This window comes from Azolla caroliniana, unplaced genomic scaffold, assembly GCF_043228905.1.
Source record: "Azolla caroliniana isolate FFs.n. ecotype wild unplaced genomic scaffold, voAzoCaro1.0.p SCAF_7, whole genome shotgun sequence".
NCBI lineage: Eukaryota > Viridiplantae > Streptophyta > Polypodiopsida > Salviniales > Salviniaceae > Azolla > Azolla caroliniana.
Window position 1 is genome coordinate 10,340,566 of NW_028230442.1, and position 15,216 is coordinate 10,355,781.

Genomic DNA, 15,216 nt, shown 5'->3' on the forward strand with positions numbered 1-15,216 from the left:
ACGCATGCACATCTAGCGTGCATGAACGCTATAGTTGATAAAAAAACGCACAAGTTAGAAAAAGCATGATCACTTTAGATAAAGCATATAGTCTATCTATAAGAAAAGCATGGAGTCTATAGTTAGAGAAAAAAGCATGGATTCCTAAGACTCCCTCATCACTACATAAGGATGGGGAGCACAATGTAATAGGGTGTGAAATACTTGGAAATTGGATATATTTCCGAAAACACCAACCAATTAATATAATCGTGGGATTCATGAAAATAATATAATCTATACTTGTGGGATTCACAAGTTTCTTATATCTTTCTTTCAATCTAAATACATATTCTTATCTAAATATTGATTAATCGAATGCAATACACTCGTGGGATTCACGAAATTTCTATCTCTCTTTCTAATAATCTATTCATTACTAGCCTTATCTCATATTCTTCTTTCTTCTAGTCCAAAACCTCAGTGGTTCCCACCCGACTCACGCAACGATCCGGCGCCGAAAGGCACGACACCGGTGTCTTCGATAGTCCGGCCGCATCATCCGTGCGCCGTAGTTTCTTGTCTATATACACTTCATGAAATGGACATAAGGTGCACATGCTATTCTTATTGACGGGGCACTCCCATCTCGTAGCTTCACGGATGCCTTCCATGGCGCTTCGGATCTCATTGGAGTCGGTTTTCTCGGGGTTTTCTAGCACATCCGGCCAAAAAGACACCTTTGCTCCCGATGACTCACCCACACTTATTCCCGCGGTTGTCGCATAATTACCTTTCGCCGCTATTTCCTCCTCTAGGACCTTCTTCATGCCGCCTTTCCAAAAGTTCGGTCGGAGTGGCTTCCGAGAGTCCATCGAATGAATCCGACTTCCCTCGTAGTAGATAAGATCTCATCGTAACGCCTCCTTGTGCTTGTCGCAATCCCTCCGATCATGCTCGGTGCTATCACACCATATACACCGACGGTCCATATACTTGGAACTTGTGGGATGGTCATCTGACTTCTTCACCATCACGATTTTTAGATTCTCCATCTCCTTCAGCAACTGCTCCACCGTGGTTGCGTCGATTCCCTTCTCGGTCGTAGTCTCCCGAGCCCGCGGTTATTGGTTTTCCTATCCTTATCCCGGTTTCGGAATCGGTTCCGAAACCCTCTTTTCTTCGTTAGCAAGCCATTTCCCCCTCTTTGTGTATCGTGCGGCGATATCTCGCACGTTATCCCATCTATCGGTGAGGCCACTCTCGGTGGTCGTGTCCTCCAAAAGGACTCCAAGATCTTTCCGGTCCTGGACGTCCACGGCTCGTAGGAACATGATCACCTTGTCCGGTGTGAGGATAGCTTGATCTCTCGCGGACAACCTCCCGAACCGACTTTCGAATGCCGAAAACACATCGAGGACCTTCATCCCCTTGTTCGACGTTTCCACCCAATCTTCGAATCCTCTCCTCGTTGCCTTGGAGGAGTCCTCGATGGCGAACGTGGTCTTTAGGGCCTCTTCAAATGCTTCCCATGTCGGATTCTGTTGTCGTATCCTGTGGATACTCCCTTGAAGACCGTCGATCGCCACTCGGTTGAAGGAGGTGACTTGTAATCCTTCCGAAATTCCACACCGTAGCATTTCCACCTTGTAATCTCCCAAATACTGCGAAACATCTTTCCCATTGAATTGCCTGTTCCGTTGCACAAGCCGCTCTACTGCCGCCGCAATCTTCGACATCGCACATTGTTCTTGTAGCATCCGCTCGAACATCATCATCATGTTGTTAGCCTCTGGTTGAATTTCCATCTCCTTGCCACCTACTTTCACGTCAGGTTCACCACTTGTATCGTGCCTTTCAGCTCCAGATCGTTGCGTGAGTCGGGTGGGAACCAGTAAGGTTTTGGACTAGGAGAAAGAAGAATATGAGATAAGGCTAGTAATGAATAGGTAGAAAGAGAGGTAACTTATGAATGTCGTGAATCCCACGAGTTTAATGTATTTAATCAATATTTAGATAGTAAGAGACAATTTAGATGACAAATTCGTGAATCCCACGAATATATTATATTGGTGAATCCTTACAAAATAATCAACAACCATATACATCTTTCTCTCCTCCTTATATAAGGATGGGAGACACTAAGCATAGCTTCCTGCCTTTTCTAAAGTGTTCATGCACACTAAATGTGCATGAGTTGCTTTTTCCACTATGCTTTTATTTCCTAAATATATTGCTCATGCACGCTAGATGGGCACGAGTATTCTTTTATTGGTTTATATTTTTCTTGTAAATAAGTATTCGACAAAGCCACTGTTGGCTACTTTTTGCTGCTCCACACAACCGCGCTATTCAAAGAAAACATGTAACCGGAGGTGGATCGGCGATCCGATGCATCACTAGCCCTGTCGGCATCAGTATATCCGACTAGCTTCCCAGCTATACCGTGTCGGTATAACAGTCCCCAGTCCTTCGTGCCGCTCACATACCGGAGTATCCGGTGTGCGCATTGAAGGTGCTCGACGGTCGGTTTCTGCATGAACTGACTGATCACTCTAACTGGGTAACTGAGGTCGGGTCGAGTGATTGTCAAGTATATCAGGCTTCCGACGATTTGTCGGAACCATTTCTCATCACAGGCTCGTCCAGAGTTGGGACAAAGCTTCTGGTTCCGGTCCAAGGGTGTGGAGACAAGTCGGCACTCTGTCATACCGAACTTGTACAACATATTCAACACATAGTGTCATTGTGAGAGCAATATGTCGTCGAGGGTTCGGATCACCTCGACCCCAAGAAAATAATGAAGGTCCCCCAGGTCCTTCCTTTCAAATGCATCCGACAGCTGGGACTTTACTCGTCGGCTGATTTCATTGACTCTGGGTCCGGTGATGACTAAATCATCAACATAAGGTAGGATGCAAACCGGACCGTCCGGACCTTGCCGGATGAACAACGATGAGTCGGATTTAGAGGTCACAAACCCCATCATACGCAACTAGTGCGTGATCTTCGCATTCCAAGCTCTGGGGGCTTGTTTCAGACCGTAAAGCGACTTCTTGAGCCAGCACACCGCCGACTTGTTCATCTCCGACTAAAAACCGGGAAGTTGGATCATATAGACTCGTTCTTCAAGGTCACCTTGAAGAAACGCATTCTTCACGTCCATTCGGTGAAGATGCCACCCCCTTGCCACAGCAACCGCCAGTACCACACGAACCGTCATCATCTTCACTACCGGGGCGAAGGTCTCGTTGTAATCGATTCCCTGTGTATGTGCATAATCCTTTGCCATTAAACGGGCCTTGGACTAGTGAACCGAACCGTCGGCATTGTACTTTACCTTGTACACCCATTTGCAACCAATCGAATTTCAGTGTTGGGGTCAACGAGGTCCTATGTGTCGTTGGCATCTAGTGCCCGCATTTCTTCCTCCATAGCGGCACGCCAATTTGCGTCCTTTGGCGCTTCTGCGTAGCTCTCCGGCTCACACACTTCCGCCACCTTAGTCATGAACGCATTATGATGTGCCATGTACTCATTGTACCCGTACCGCGTAACGGGGTTCTTCAGGCGGGAAGACCGGCGTAACTTGGTGTTACCCGGTTTGGGGCCCTTCTTGGCCAAGTCGGACTTCGTTCCCGAAGATCCGCCTTCATCCTTTCCGGAGTTGGATTCACTCCGATCCAACTCAACGTTGCCGCTTTCGTATTCCGGCATCTTCTTCTCCCCTTTCTCTTTGCGCGTGAACCGTCTCCTCGGTTCCTTCTGCGGGGAGAGCACGGCAGAGTCTCCACTACTCGTCGGTTCCTCATCCGACTGGTCATCTCAACTCAGCCGCTCATTCAATCCACTTAGCCGGAATGAGATCAGACTCTCTTCTAGAGTGCCGAAGTCTTCATCTTCTACATGAACCTCCTCAGGCTCACTAGCCTCATCTTCCGGAATCAGGGTCGGTAAGGAGTACCATGATGCCGTCTCATCAAAATCGACATCTCGGCATACTTGGACCTGCTTAGTCCGCGGGTTATAGCACTTATACCCCTTTTGCTCATGCGAGTAACCCACTAGAATACACTTCTCCGACTTCGGATCCAGCTTCCTCCGCTTCTCATCCGATACATGCACATATGCTATGCTACCGAATATCCGAAGGTGTCTCAAATTCGGCTTTCGCCCGAACTACAGCTCATGTGTTGACACCTTGTCACCGATCTGGTTTTGGATGTAGACGCTCGTCCAGACCGCCTCAGCCTAGTAGAAATGGGGCATGCTCTTCTCCTCCAGCATTTCCCTTGCCGCGTCGACAATCGACCGGTTGTTCCTTTCGGCCACACCTTTTTGCTCCGGTGTGTACTTGCATCTGAATTCTCTCCGAATTCCGTTCTGCTGCAGATAATTGTTGAATTGGCTGGAAAAGTATTCTTTCCTGCCATCCGACCATAGGTACTTGATCCTCCTCTCCATTCCCCGTTCAACCAAGCTTTGAAGGTTCCGTAAACACTCGAAGACTTTGCTCTTCCTCTCGATGAGGTAGATCCACGTGTGTTGGTTGTAGTCGTCGATGAAGGAGACGAAATACCGACTCCCGCCAAGACTAACATTTTGTGTCGGTCCCCATACATCTAAATGGATTAAATTGAGCTTGTTATGGCGCTCCGGTTTCGATCGGTGAGGAATGGAAGCCGGTGTTGCTTCCCAAGTTGGCATGTTTCACAAATTTCGGCCTTCCGGCCGCTAAATTTCAGCAAACCGAAAAAAATTTGTTTCGATCGCAAGTCTTGAAGCCTTCGATAATTGACGTGGCCGATCCACTTGTGCCACAAGTCGATGTCTGATTCGACCTTCTGCCCTTTTGCAAACATAGCGGTGCCAACATCATTAGTGTTGAGGATGAAGATCCTCCTGTCTCTGCGCCCTTGCGCAATTATCCGGCCCTCTTCCTCGATGAAGCACCCTAGGTGCGTAAACCGCACCTGCATCCCCTAGTCGACGATTTGTCCAACCGACACCAGGTTCTTTGTGATAATCGGAACATGTAATATGTTCATCGGCTTCCCCTTTTGTCCGACATGGCTTAAAGGGACTTCTCCGACATGCACAATCAGGTGACAGGTGTCGTTTCTGGTTTTGACAATCCCTGGTTGTTCCGATTTCTCCAAAAAAGAGAACCACTATTCGTGGCTCGTCATGTGGTTGGACGGTCCAAAATCAACGTACCATAATTCCTCTGATCCAGAAGTAGTCTTCTTCATCGAGTTAGCCTTGTGCTTCATCACGACGGCTGGCCCTTCACTGGTTTTCCCCATTCCGGATCCTTCTGATCCTTCCGTGTGGTGCGAGCTTTGCCGGTTCTCCCGACCTGTTTTGCCGGATCCAGATTTGTCCGAATCAACGCACTTCTTCCAGCACTCGCTTTCCCTGTGGCCCTTTTTGCCACAGTACCAGCATTCCATGTCGGCCTTTCCTTGTCGGTTCCCGGCACCGCTTTGACTCCCCCTGCTTGTGAAGGGTCCGAACTGTTGTCGGCACAACCTCTGTGCCTCCGGTCCTGCTCTTGTCGGTCAACTCCATTGCATGCTGACCCACCTCGTCCACCACATCCATGGGGCCGATTTGTCTCCGTGTACAGCATCCGATCATCCGATTGAGTGGTCCTTGACCCACTCGCGTGGTTTTCTTCAACCATCAGCATCGATTGCAAGTCGAAGAAGGATGATGGTTTCTCCCGGGTGCATATCGCTGTCCGGATTGGCCCGTACCTTTCTGCTAGACCACCGAGGCAGATTTGTACCACCTCGTCTTCGTCCACCGTCACGTTGATGGACCCGAGTGCATCGCAAATCTCCTTTATCTTGGTGGTGTAGTCCGTAACCGACATGTCTCTTTGACGGATGTTGTTCAACTCTTGCTAGAGCTGGAACTTACGAGTTCTGGTACTTGCGGAAAAAATCTTTCGTAGATTTTCCCAGGCCTCCTTCGGCGTCTTTGCATCCTTGATGTAGCTAAGCATTTGATCATGCACACCGGACGCGAGACAGTACAGTACTCGACTCGCTCCTTGCTCCCATACCAGGAAGTCTTTGTGTGACAGCTCCGGTGCTACTTCATTTGTTCCTTCCAAGAAGCTCCAATATCCATGCCCCAGCAGGTACTGGTGCATTTTATATGACCAGGACGCATAGTTGCTCCAGTCGAGCTTCTCTGTTGGAAGTGAACTCGTCATTCCTCTGTCCATATCTTCTCTCTATTTGTTGTTATTGGGTTCTAGGGTTCGTCTACGGAAGCAAATGTCGGCTGCAGAGGTTTTCAACCCTCACGCTCTGATACCATATGAATGTTAATGTGAAGAAGCGTCAGACAAAACCGGCTCAGTCGGATAGCAACAGAAAAAGAGATGAAGGTTTAATGGAAAAGTTTAAAAAACACAGAGGAGACGGAGAGAGCAGAACATAAACCTATATTCAAAAATTAAATCTAAAAATCTATATATACAACGTGCTAAACAACACTATTTATACAACTCCATAAAGGACTGACAAAAGTACTCACACGTGCGACTGACACTAACTACGAGACAATGATTACCTAGTAGTCTAGGCTACTAGTAGCTTCCGATTCCCGCTCGAATTTGGCTCCCCGATCCGGCTGGTTGTTTTCGGATACCATCCGGATATCGATCGGGCTCATCCTTCTGAATGTCGATCCGGATTCAGTTCAGCTTGCTCGCTCAACAACATGTAGATCTCTTCTTCGAGGTCACCATGGAGGAATGTCGTCTTGAATTGCTCGGCCACAACCGAATCTTGAATCACAAAAATGGGAATGAACGAGAGAGTACACAAAAATGACACAGGATGTTTACATGGAAAACCCACCCTAATAGGGAAAAAACCAATGGAGCCCACAGACTCCAACTATCATTATATGAGAGGAAATACAAAGTGGAGGCATAGAGGCAACGACCTCATGCTCACGATCTCCGCCAAATGGCGGTTACAACAGAGAGTGCTCATAGCTACTCACTCGCTCTCTCTATCTCTCTCTGTACAACAATATGACAATAACAACAACCTCACAAAGTGATTGCCCTAAGTCATATTTATACTTATATGAACTTAGGGTTATTTACAAATATAGCCTCAATAGGCTTGCTCAAAACATATTTACATATATGTCTTCTCTTCCAATTCTCACCAGCTCTTTTCCGGTTCTCACCGGGTCTCCTCCGATTTCGGATCTCTTCAAGCTCTCATGAAGTCCTTCATCTAGATTATCTCCTTGCCGGCTTCTACAACTGCCATGTTCTCCGCCTTCGTGGTTCACAATTCAACCGTCTTCTACAGGCTCGACTGCCAGGAAACAGCTCCCCTTGCATAGGTCATGACATATCCGGATGTAGACCCGTTGGTATCTGCATCGACCGACATATCCGAATCCGTGAATCCGTCAGGTTGGGGATTACCGGAGCCGAACAAGAGGCACATACTCGTGTTGCCCTTCAAATACCGGAGTATCCACTTCACCGCGTTCCACTACTCTCTTCCGGGATTGTTCATGAAACGTCTTACCACTCCGACTGCATATCCGATATCCGGTCGGGTACATACCATCGCATACATCAAGCTTCCGACGATAGAGGCATATGGAATATTCATCATATCCATCTTCTCCGCCTTTGTCCTCGGGCTTTGTTTTCCGGATAGCTTGTAGTTTTGTGTCCGACATGTTGAACCGTTGAAGCACCTTTGTCACGTATTTTTCTTGTGACAACCACAACAGCTTCTTCGACCGGTCTTGGATGATGTGCATTCTGAATATCTATCTTTCCGGCCCCAAGTCTTTAATTGAGAAGGTCCAGTTCAAAGCCTTCTTCAAAATCTGTATCTTAACTTGGTATGGTCCGACGATCAGCATATCATCCACATATAGGAGTATCAGGAAATCTCCTCCGTCAAATTTCTTCAGAAACACACAGTGATGGGCTTGCATTTTGCGGTACCCTTGGTCGGTCATGAAGGAGTTGAACTTCCGGTATCATTGGCGGGGAGCTTGCTTCAGTCCGTATAGGCTCTTCTTCAGCTGGCACACCAAGTGCTCCTTCCCTTTCTTCTCAAATCCTTCCGGTTGATGCATGTAGATCTCTGCTTCGAGGTCACCATGTAGGAATGTCGTCTTGACGTCTAGTTGCTCTACCTCGAGGTCCATGCTTGCCCCTATGCCCAATACCGTCCGGATGGATGTCATCTTTACTACAAGGGCAAAGATCTCATCGAAGTCCATTCCTTTCTTCTGTTGGAAGCCCTTCAGCATGATTCTGGCCTTATACCTTGGTGGATTTCCGGCATCTCCTAGTTTAAGCTTGTACACCCACTTGTTCCGTAGTGCTCTCTTCCCTTTCGGCAACTCCGTCAGTTCATATGTGTGGTTCTCATGTAGGGAATCCATCTCATCCTACATGGCACTCAACCACTTGCGGTTGTGGGTGTCTCTCTTTGCTTCTTCGAAGCTTTCCGGCTCCCCCTCATCGGTTAGCAACACATGCTTTGCATCCGGAAATCTCCAGGGGACTCTTCTCTCTCAGAGCGGATATCTCCATCCTTGGTTTCTGACTACCAGTTCCTCCGTTTGTTCCAAATCCGAGTCCAATTCGGGATCTTGTCTCTTGTGTCTTCTTCTTCGGTCGATTCAGTTTCTTGTCCATATCCGATCGGTTCGTCGAGTGTCATTCGGTTTTCAACTAGGTATATCCTTGTGTCCTCAAGCCAGTTTTCATTGGATGATCCGGAGTTCATCACCTTCTTCTCTGACTCGTAGTCGGCAATGGTCCTGTCTTCCATGAAGACTATGTCCCGACTCCGGAACACCTTCTTGTCGACCAGATCCCGCACCCGGTAACCGAACTCATCGTCGTCGTATCCAAGGAATATGCATGGTCTGGACTTCGTATCCAGCTTTGCTCTCTTATGCTTTGCAAAGGCACATATGCGAGACACTCGAACACCTTCAGATGCCGGTAAGACACATCCTTACCGGTCCATACTCTTTGCGGTGTGTCTCCGTCCAAGGGTACAGAGGGTGATCTGTTTATCACATAGGTCGTCGTCGTCAACGCCTCAGCCCAAAACGTCTTGGGTAACTTTGCAGGTGCCAGCATGCTCCGAACTCTCTCCATCACGGTCCGGTTCATCCATTCGGCCGGCCTATTTAATTCCGGTGTCTTCGGCACAGTGAATTCGAGCCTGATTCCCTTCAACCGACAGTACTCCTCGAACTACCCTCGGTATTCTTGACTATTTGAGAATTCGATTGTTATTATTATTATTATTATTATTATGGTAATAATAATGATGATGTTAGAAAACAGGTCCCTCCGGATGGGGAGAGAGAGGAGCTGAGTTGATGAGGGCCGAGGCCGAAACCAGAATCGTATAAATAGCCAACTCGGGAGACTATACTTGTAAATAGTCTCAATGTGCGCTCCATGAGGACTAGGTATGTAAATAGCCAAAAAGTATATATGCAACTAGGGCAAACTTTAAGATAGTGTGAATAGAATAAAAGAGAACATAACCGTGAGTGAGAGAGAGAAGCGTGTGCCACGCCATAGCTATGTGAGCAACAGTAGACGTGAAGAGCCCTGTGCGGCCGATCCACTCGCAAGAGTGTTGTAATCCTCTCTATACTATATATCCACTGTCTATAGTGAAGTTCTGTTCCCGTGGTTTTCCCCGTTTTAGGGTTTCCACGTAAATCTCTGTGCATAGCTGTCTATCTCGTTTTTCTGTGATTTGTATTTTAGCATTGTTTGTGCATTGTTATTTAAATTCCACAACGATTTCTCAATAGTAAAATCAAGCTTGCTAGATGAAGAAGCTCACCAGAAGGATCGGGAGTCCGGAACCGATCCGAAGGCCTTGGTTACCAAAGTTGACCACAACCAGGGAAGAGGTCGGTATTGGAGTCCCCAAAAACCGGGACAAATTGGGAACGAGGTCAAAGTCAAGGGGGGGGGGGGGGGGGGTACATGCTTCTACTGTGGGAAATTGGGGCACTTCTAGAATAACTGTCGGCATTTCCGGAAAGAGAAAGAAACAAGCACTACCGATTCAAAGAAGAGTTCGAATCGAAACAGCTTGGACTGGAGAGGCTCGGATCATGTCAGCAATATCGATAAGTGAAGAAGAACTCATACTCATTACCGAGGAGAATGAGTTAAACCTTGTCGGCGACGAGACAATGTGGGTTGTCGATTCCGGAGCATCGTTCCACCTGACACCGGATCGTAAATGCTTCTCATCCTACACAATCGGTGATCATGGTTTTGTTCGGATGGGGAATGAAGGTACATGCCGAATTGTCGGCATAGGAGATGTGTTGTTGACAACATCAACCGGATGCAAGTTGCTATTGAAGGATGTCTAACACGTTCCAGAGGTTCGACTGAACCTGATATCAGTCGGTCAGCTAGATGATGAAGGCTACATGGGTAGCATCCGGAATGGAGTCATGAAATTTAGCAAAGGGAGTCTGATAGTGGCTTGAGCCCGGAAGACCAACACATTGTACTTGATGCATGCCTAGATATGCCGGGAAGAAGTGAACATTGCATCCGACACGGCCGGTGAGTTGTGGCACAAGAGACTGTGTCACATGAGTCAGAAGGAGATGAAGAGACTTGTCGAAGACAATCTCATTCCGGTGAAGGACGTGCAACTTGAGAAGTGCACTGATTGCTTGGTCGGCAAGCAAAACCGAACCTCCTTCCGGCCAAGACCACCACTGAGACGGAATGCACTACTGGAGCTGGTGCATACCAATGTGTGTCAAGTGGACATGAAGTCACATGCCAGATCACAGTACTTCGTGACGTTCATAGATGACCACAACCAGAAGTTGTGGGTCTCACCATTGAAGATGAAGGATCAGGTGCTATCCTTCTTCAAGGAACTCCACATGAGAGTGGAAAGAGAAACCGTCTGAAAGCTGAAGGCGGTTTGAGCGGACAACGGAGGAGAATACCAGGGGCAGTTCGAGGAGTATTGTCGGTCGAAGGGAATCCGGCTCGAATTCACCGTGTTGAAGACGCCGGAATTGAACGGGTTGGCTGAACGAATGAACCAGACCATAATGGAGAGAGTCTGAAGCATGCTTGTACATTCAAAGTTACCCAAGAAGTTTTGGGTTGAGGCGCTGATGACGGCAACGTATGTGATAAACAAATCATCCTCAGCACCCTTGGAAGGAGACTCACCGCAGAAAGTATGGACTGGTAAAGATGTATCCTACTAGCATCTAAAGGTGTTCGGATGTCTTTCTTACGTGCATGTGGCGAAGGACAAGAGAACAAAGTTGGATCCAAAATCCAGGCCATGCATATTCCTTGGATACATCGATAATGAGTTCGGTTACCGGGTGTGGGATCTAGTCGACAAGAAGGTGTTCCGGAGTCGGGACATAGTCTTCATGGAAGATAGGACCATTGCCAACTGGGAGTTGGAGAAGAAGGTGATGAACTCCGGTTCATCCAATGAAAACTGACTTGAGGACACAAGGATATACCCAGTTGAAAACCATATATGAGCCGGTAATCGAATGACACTCGAAGAACCGGCCGAATACGGACAAGAAACCAAACCGACCGAAGAAGAAGAAGAACACACCAGAACTGGACAAGATCCTGAATCAGATTCGGATGAGGAACAAACGGAGGAACCGGCAGTCAGAAACCAAGGACGGAGATATCCTCTTTGAGAGAGAAGAGCCCCCTGAAGATTTCCGGATGTAGAGCACGTGTTGCTAACCGATGAGGGGGATCCGGAAAGCTTTGAAGAAGCAAAGAGAGACACCCACAACCGCAAGTGGTTGAATGCCACGTAGGATGAGATGGATTCCCTACATGAGAACCACACATATGAATTGACGGAGTTGCCGAAAGGAAAGAGGGCACTCCGGAACAAGTGGGTGTACAAGCTGAAATCGGAAGATGCCAAAAACCCACCGAGATACATATCCCGGATCGTGGTGAAGGGGTTCCAGCAAAAGAAAGGAGTGGATTTCGATGAGATCTTTGCCCTGGTAGTAAAGATGACATCCATCCAAACAATATTGAGCATAGCGGCAAGCATGGACCTTGAGGTAGAGCAACTGGACATCAAGACAGCATTCCTACATGGTGACTTCGAAGAAGAAATCTACATGCATCAACCGGAAGGATTTGTGAAGAAAGGGAAGGAGCACCTGGTGTGCCGGCTAGAGAAGAGCCTATATGGACTGAAGCGAGCTCCTCGAGAATGGTACCGGAAGTTCGACTCCTTCATGACCGACCAAGGGTACCACAAAATGCAAGCCGATCACTGTGTGTTTGTGAAGAAATTTGACGGAGGAGATTTCTTGATACTTCTCCTATATGTGGACGATATGTTGATCGTCGAACGAGACCAAGGCAAGATTCGGATGTTGAAGAAGGTTCTGAACCGAACCTTCTCAATGAAAGACTTGGGTCTGGAAAGACAGATATTGGGAATGCACATCATTCGAGACCAGTCGAAGAAGTTGTTGTGGTTGTCATAGGAGAAGTACGTGACAAAGGTGCTTCAATGGTTCAACATGTCGGAGGCAAAACCGGTTGGATCGACACTTCCGGCAAACTACAAGCTATCCGGAAAATAAAGCCCGAGGACAAAAGCGGAGAAGATGGATATGATGAAGACACCATATGCCTCTGCCGTCAGAAGCTTGATGTACGCGATGGTATGTACTCGGCCAAATATCCGATTTGCATTCAGAGTGGTGAGTCAATTCATGAGCAATCCCGGAAAAGAACACTTGAACGCGGTCAACTGGATACCCCGGTATCTGAAAGGCAGCTCGAGTATGTGTCTCCAGTTCGGTTCTGGTAATCCCCAACTTGATGGATTCACGGATTTGGATATGTCGGTTGATGCGGATACCAGCCGGCCTACATCCGGATATGTCATGACTTATGCAGGGGGAGTTGTATCGTGGCAGTCGAGGCTGCAGAAGACAGTTGCGTTGTCAACCATGGAGACGGAGTACATGGCAGTTGTAGATGCCGGCAAGGAGATAATCTGGATGAAGGACTTCATCGAAGAGCTAGGGATCCAACAGGAGGAATATCGGCTCTAATACGACAGTCAAAGTGTCATTCACCTTGCAAAGAATGCGGCCTACCATTCCCGGACAAAACATGTCCAACGGAGGTACCACTGGATCCGGGAGAGAGTAGAAGATCAAGAGTTCGTGCTGACGAAGATCCACACGAAAGAGAACGGGTCGGATATGCTAACAGGTGTTGACAACCGACAAGCTGAATGTGTGCCAAAAGCGGATCGGGCTAGCGAGACATCCCATGTCGGAGTGAAGGGGGAGATTGTTGGGAAATTAGTCCCTCCGGATGGGATCCGGTTATGAATGAAGTGGACCCGGTGAGAACCGGAAGAGATCCGGAAATCGGATCGGATGGACCCAGTGAGAACCGGAAGAGAAGACATATTGTGTAAATATGTTTTGAGTCAGCCCATTGAGGCTACATTTGTAAATAGCCCTAAGTTCATATAAGTATAAATATGACTTAGGGCAATCACTTTTTGTGAGTGGTTGCCATATTGTTGTTCAGTGATAATTGTTGTATAGAGAGAGAGAGAGATAGAGAGAGGAAAAACAGAGTTATGCTCTGTTGTAACCGCCGGTTGGCGAGATACAGAGCATGAGGTTGTTGCCTTCGAGTCTCTGAGTGTATCTTTATTATATATGGTGATAGCTTGGAGCCTGTGGGCTCCCGTGGTTTTTCCCATTAGGGTTTTCCACATAAATATTCTGTGTACTCTCTACTTCCCATTTTTGTGTTTCATTCCCATTTTTGTGTTTCATTCCCATTTCTGTGTTTGATTTCCATCCAAGTGAGTCAAGACTCGGTTGTGGCCGCGCAATATTCCACGCTTTTCTCGCCACACACTAGGATTCAAAGTGGAAGGAGTCGTCCTTTTATGCCAATAGTAATGACTCCCACTAGTATGTTTTGCGCTAACCCCTACATATCCGAATGGATGAAATCGAGCTTGTTATGGCTATGACTGCGCTCATTGGGAAATGGAAGTCGGTGCTGCTTCCCGAACTGACATGTTTCGCAGACTTGGCCCTATCGGCCACTGAATTTCAACAAGCTCAAAACGATGTTTTCCGTCTACATCTCTTGAAGCCACGGGAAGTTGATGTGGCCAAACCGCTTGTGCCATAGGTCGATATTCGATTTGACCTTTTGCCCTTTGGCGAACATAGTGGCGCCTACATCGTTTGTCTCGAGGATGAACATCCTCCCTTCTCAGCGCCCTTGTGCAATAATCCGACCTTCTTCCTCTCTGAAGCACCTGAGGTGAGTAAATTGAACTTGCATGCCTTGGTCAGCAATTTGTCTGACTGACACCAAGTTCTTTGTGATTGTCGACACATGCAAGATATTTCTCATGATTCCTCTCTAATCGACATTGCTTAGAGGGATGTCTTCAATATGGTCGATGAGGTGAGGGGTGTCATCGCCAATTTCGACGACCCCTGGCTATTTTGGCTTCTCTAGCGTCGAGAACCACTCATTGTGATTCGTCATATGGTTTGATGCTACGGAATCCATGTACCACACCTCATTCGACTTCGAGGTGCTCACCGCCATCGAGTTGGCTTTGTGCCTCTACCCACTTTCTGAAATAATTTGTCACTACTATGATGTAACGATTACCAATCCGCATTGTTGTCGTCTTAAATGGTTCGACAAAGTCCAGTCCCCATTTCTGGAACGGTTCTAGCGAGAGTACCAGCTGGTGAGGCATGTGTGCTTGTTCCGTTGGTTGCCCCATTCGCTGGCACAAATCACACTCCTTGCAGTACCGTAAAGAGTCCTTTAGGGTGGTTGGCCACCATAAGCCGCTCTGCCATATTTTTCGCACTGTCGCGTCTCCGCTGTAGTGCCCTCTGGTTACTCCACAATGCGTGTAAAGAACCTAACTCTAGTAGAGTAAAGTATTCAGAAGAGTTGTGTGTGTGTGTGTGTGTGTGTGTGTGTGTGTGTGTGTGTGTGTGTGTGTGTGTGAGAGAGAGAGAGAGAGAGAGAGAGAGAGAGAGAGAGAGTGTGTGTGTGTGTGTGTGTGTGTGTATAAGCAAGAGAAGGAATTACAGAGAATAACCAAAAAAAGTAATAAAACACACAGTAGGGGGATGACAGGT

General features: G+C 47.5%; 1 protein-coding gene across 1 annotated transcript in view; it reads right to left on the minus strand.

Moving 5' to 3' along the window:
* The window catches only part of LOC147861949 (pentatricopeptide repeat-containing protein At2g13600-like), a 63,215-nt gene that overhangs the window by 46,589 nt on the left and 1,410 nt on the right, over window positions 1-15,216 (minus strand). The window lies entirely within an intron of this gene.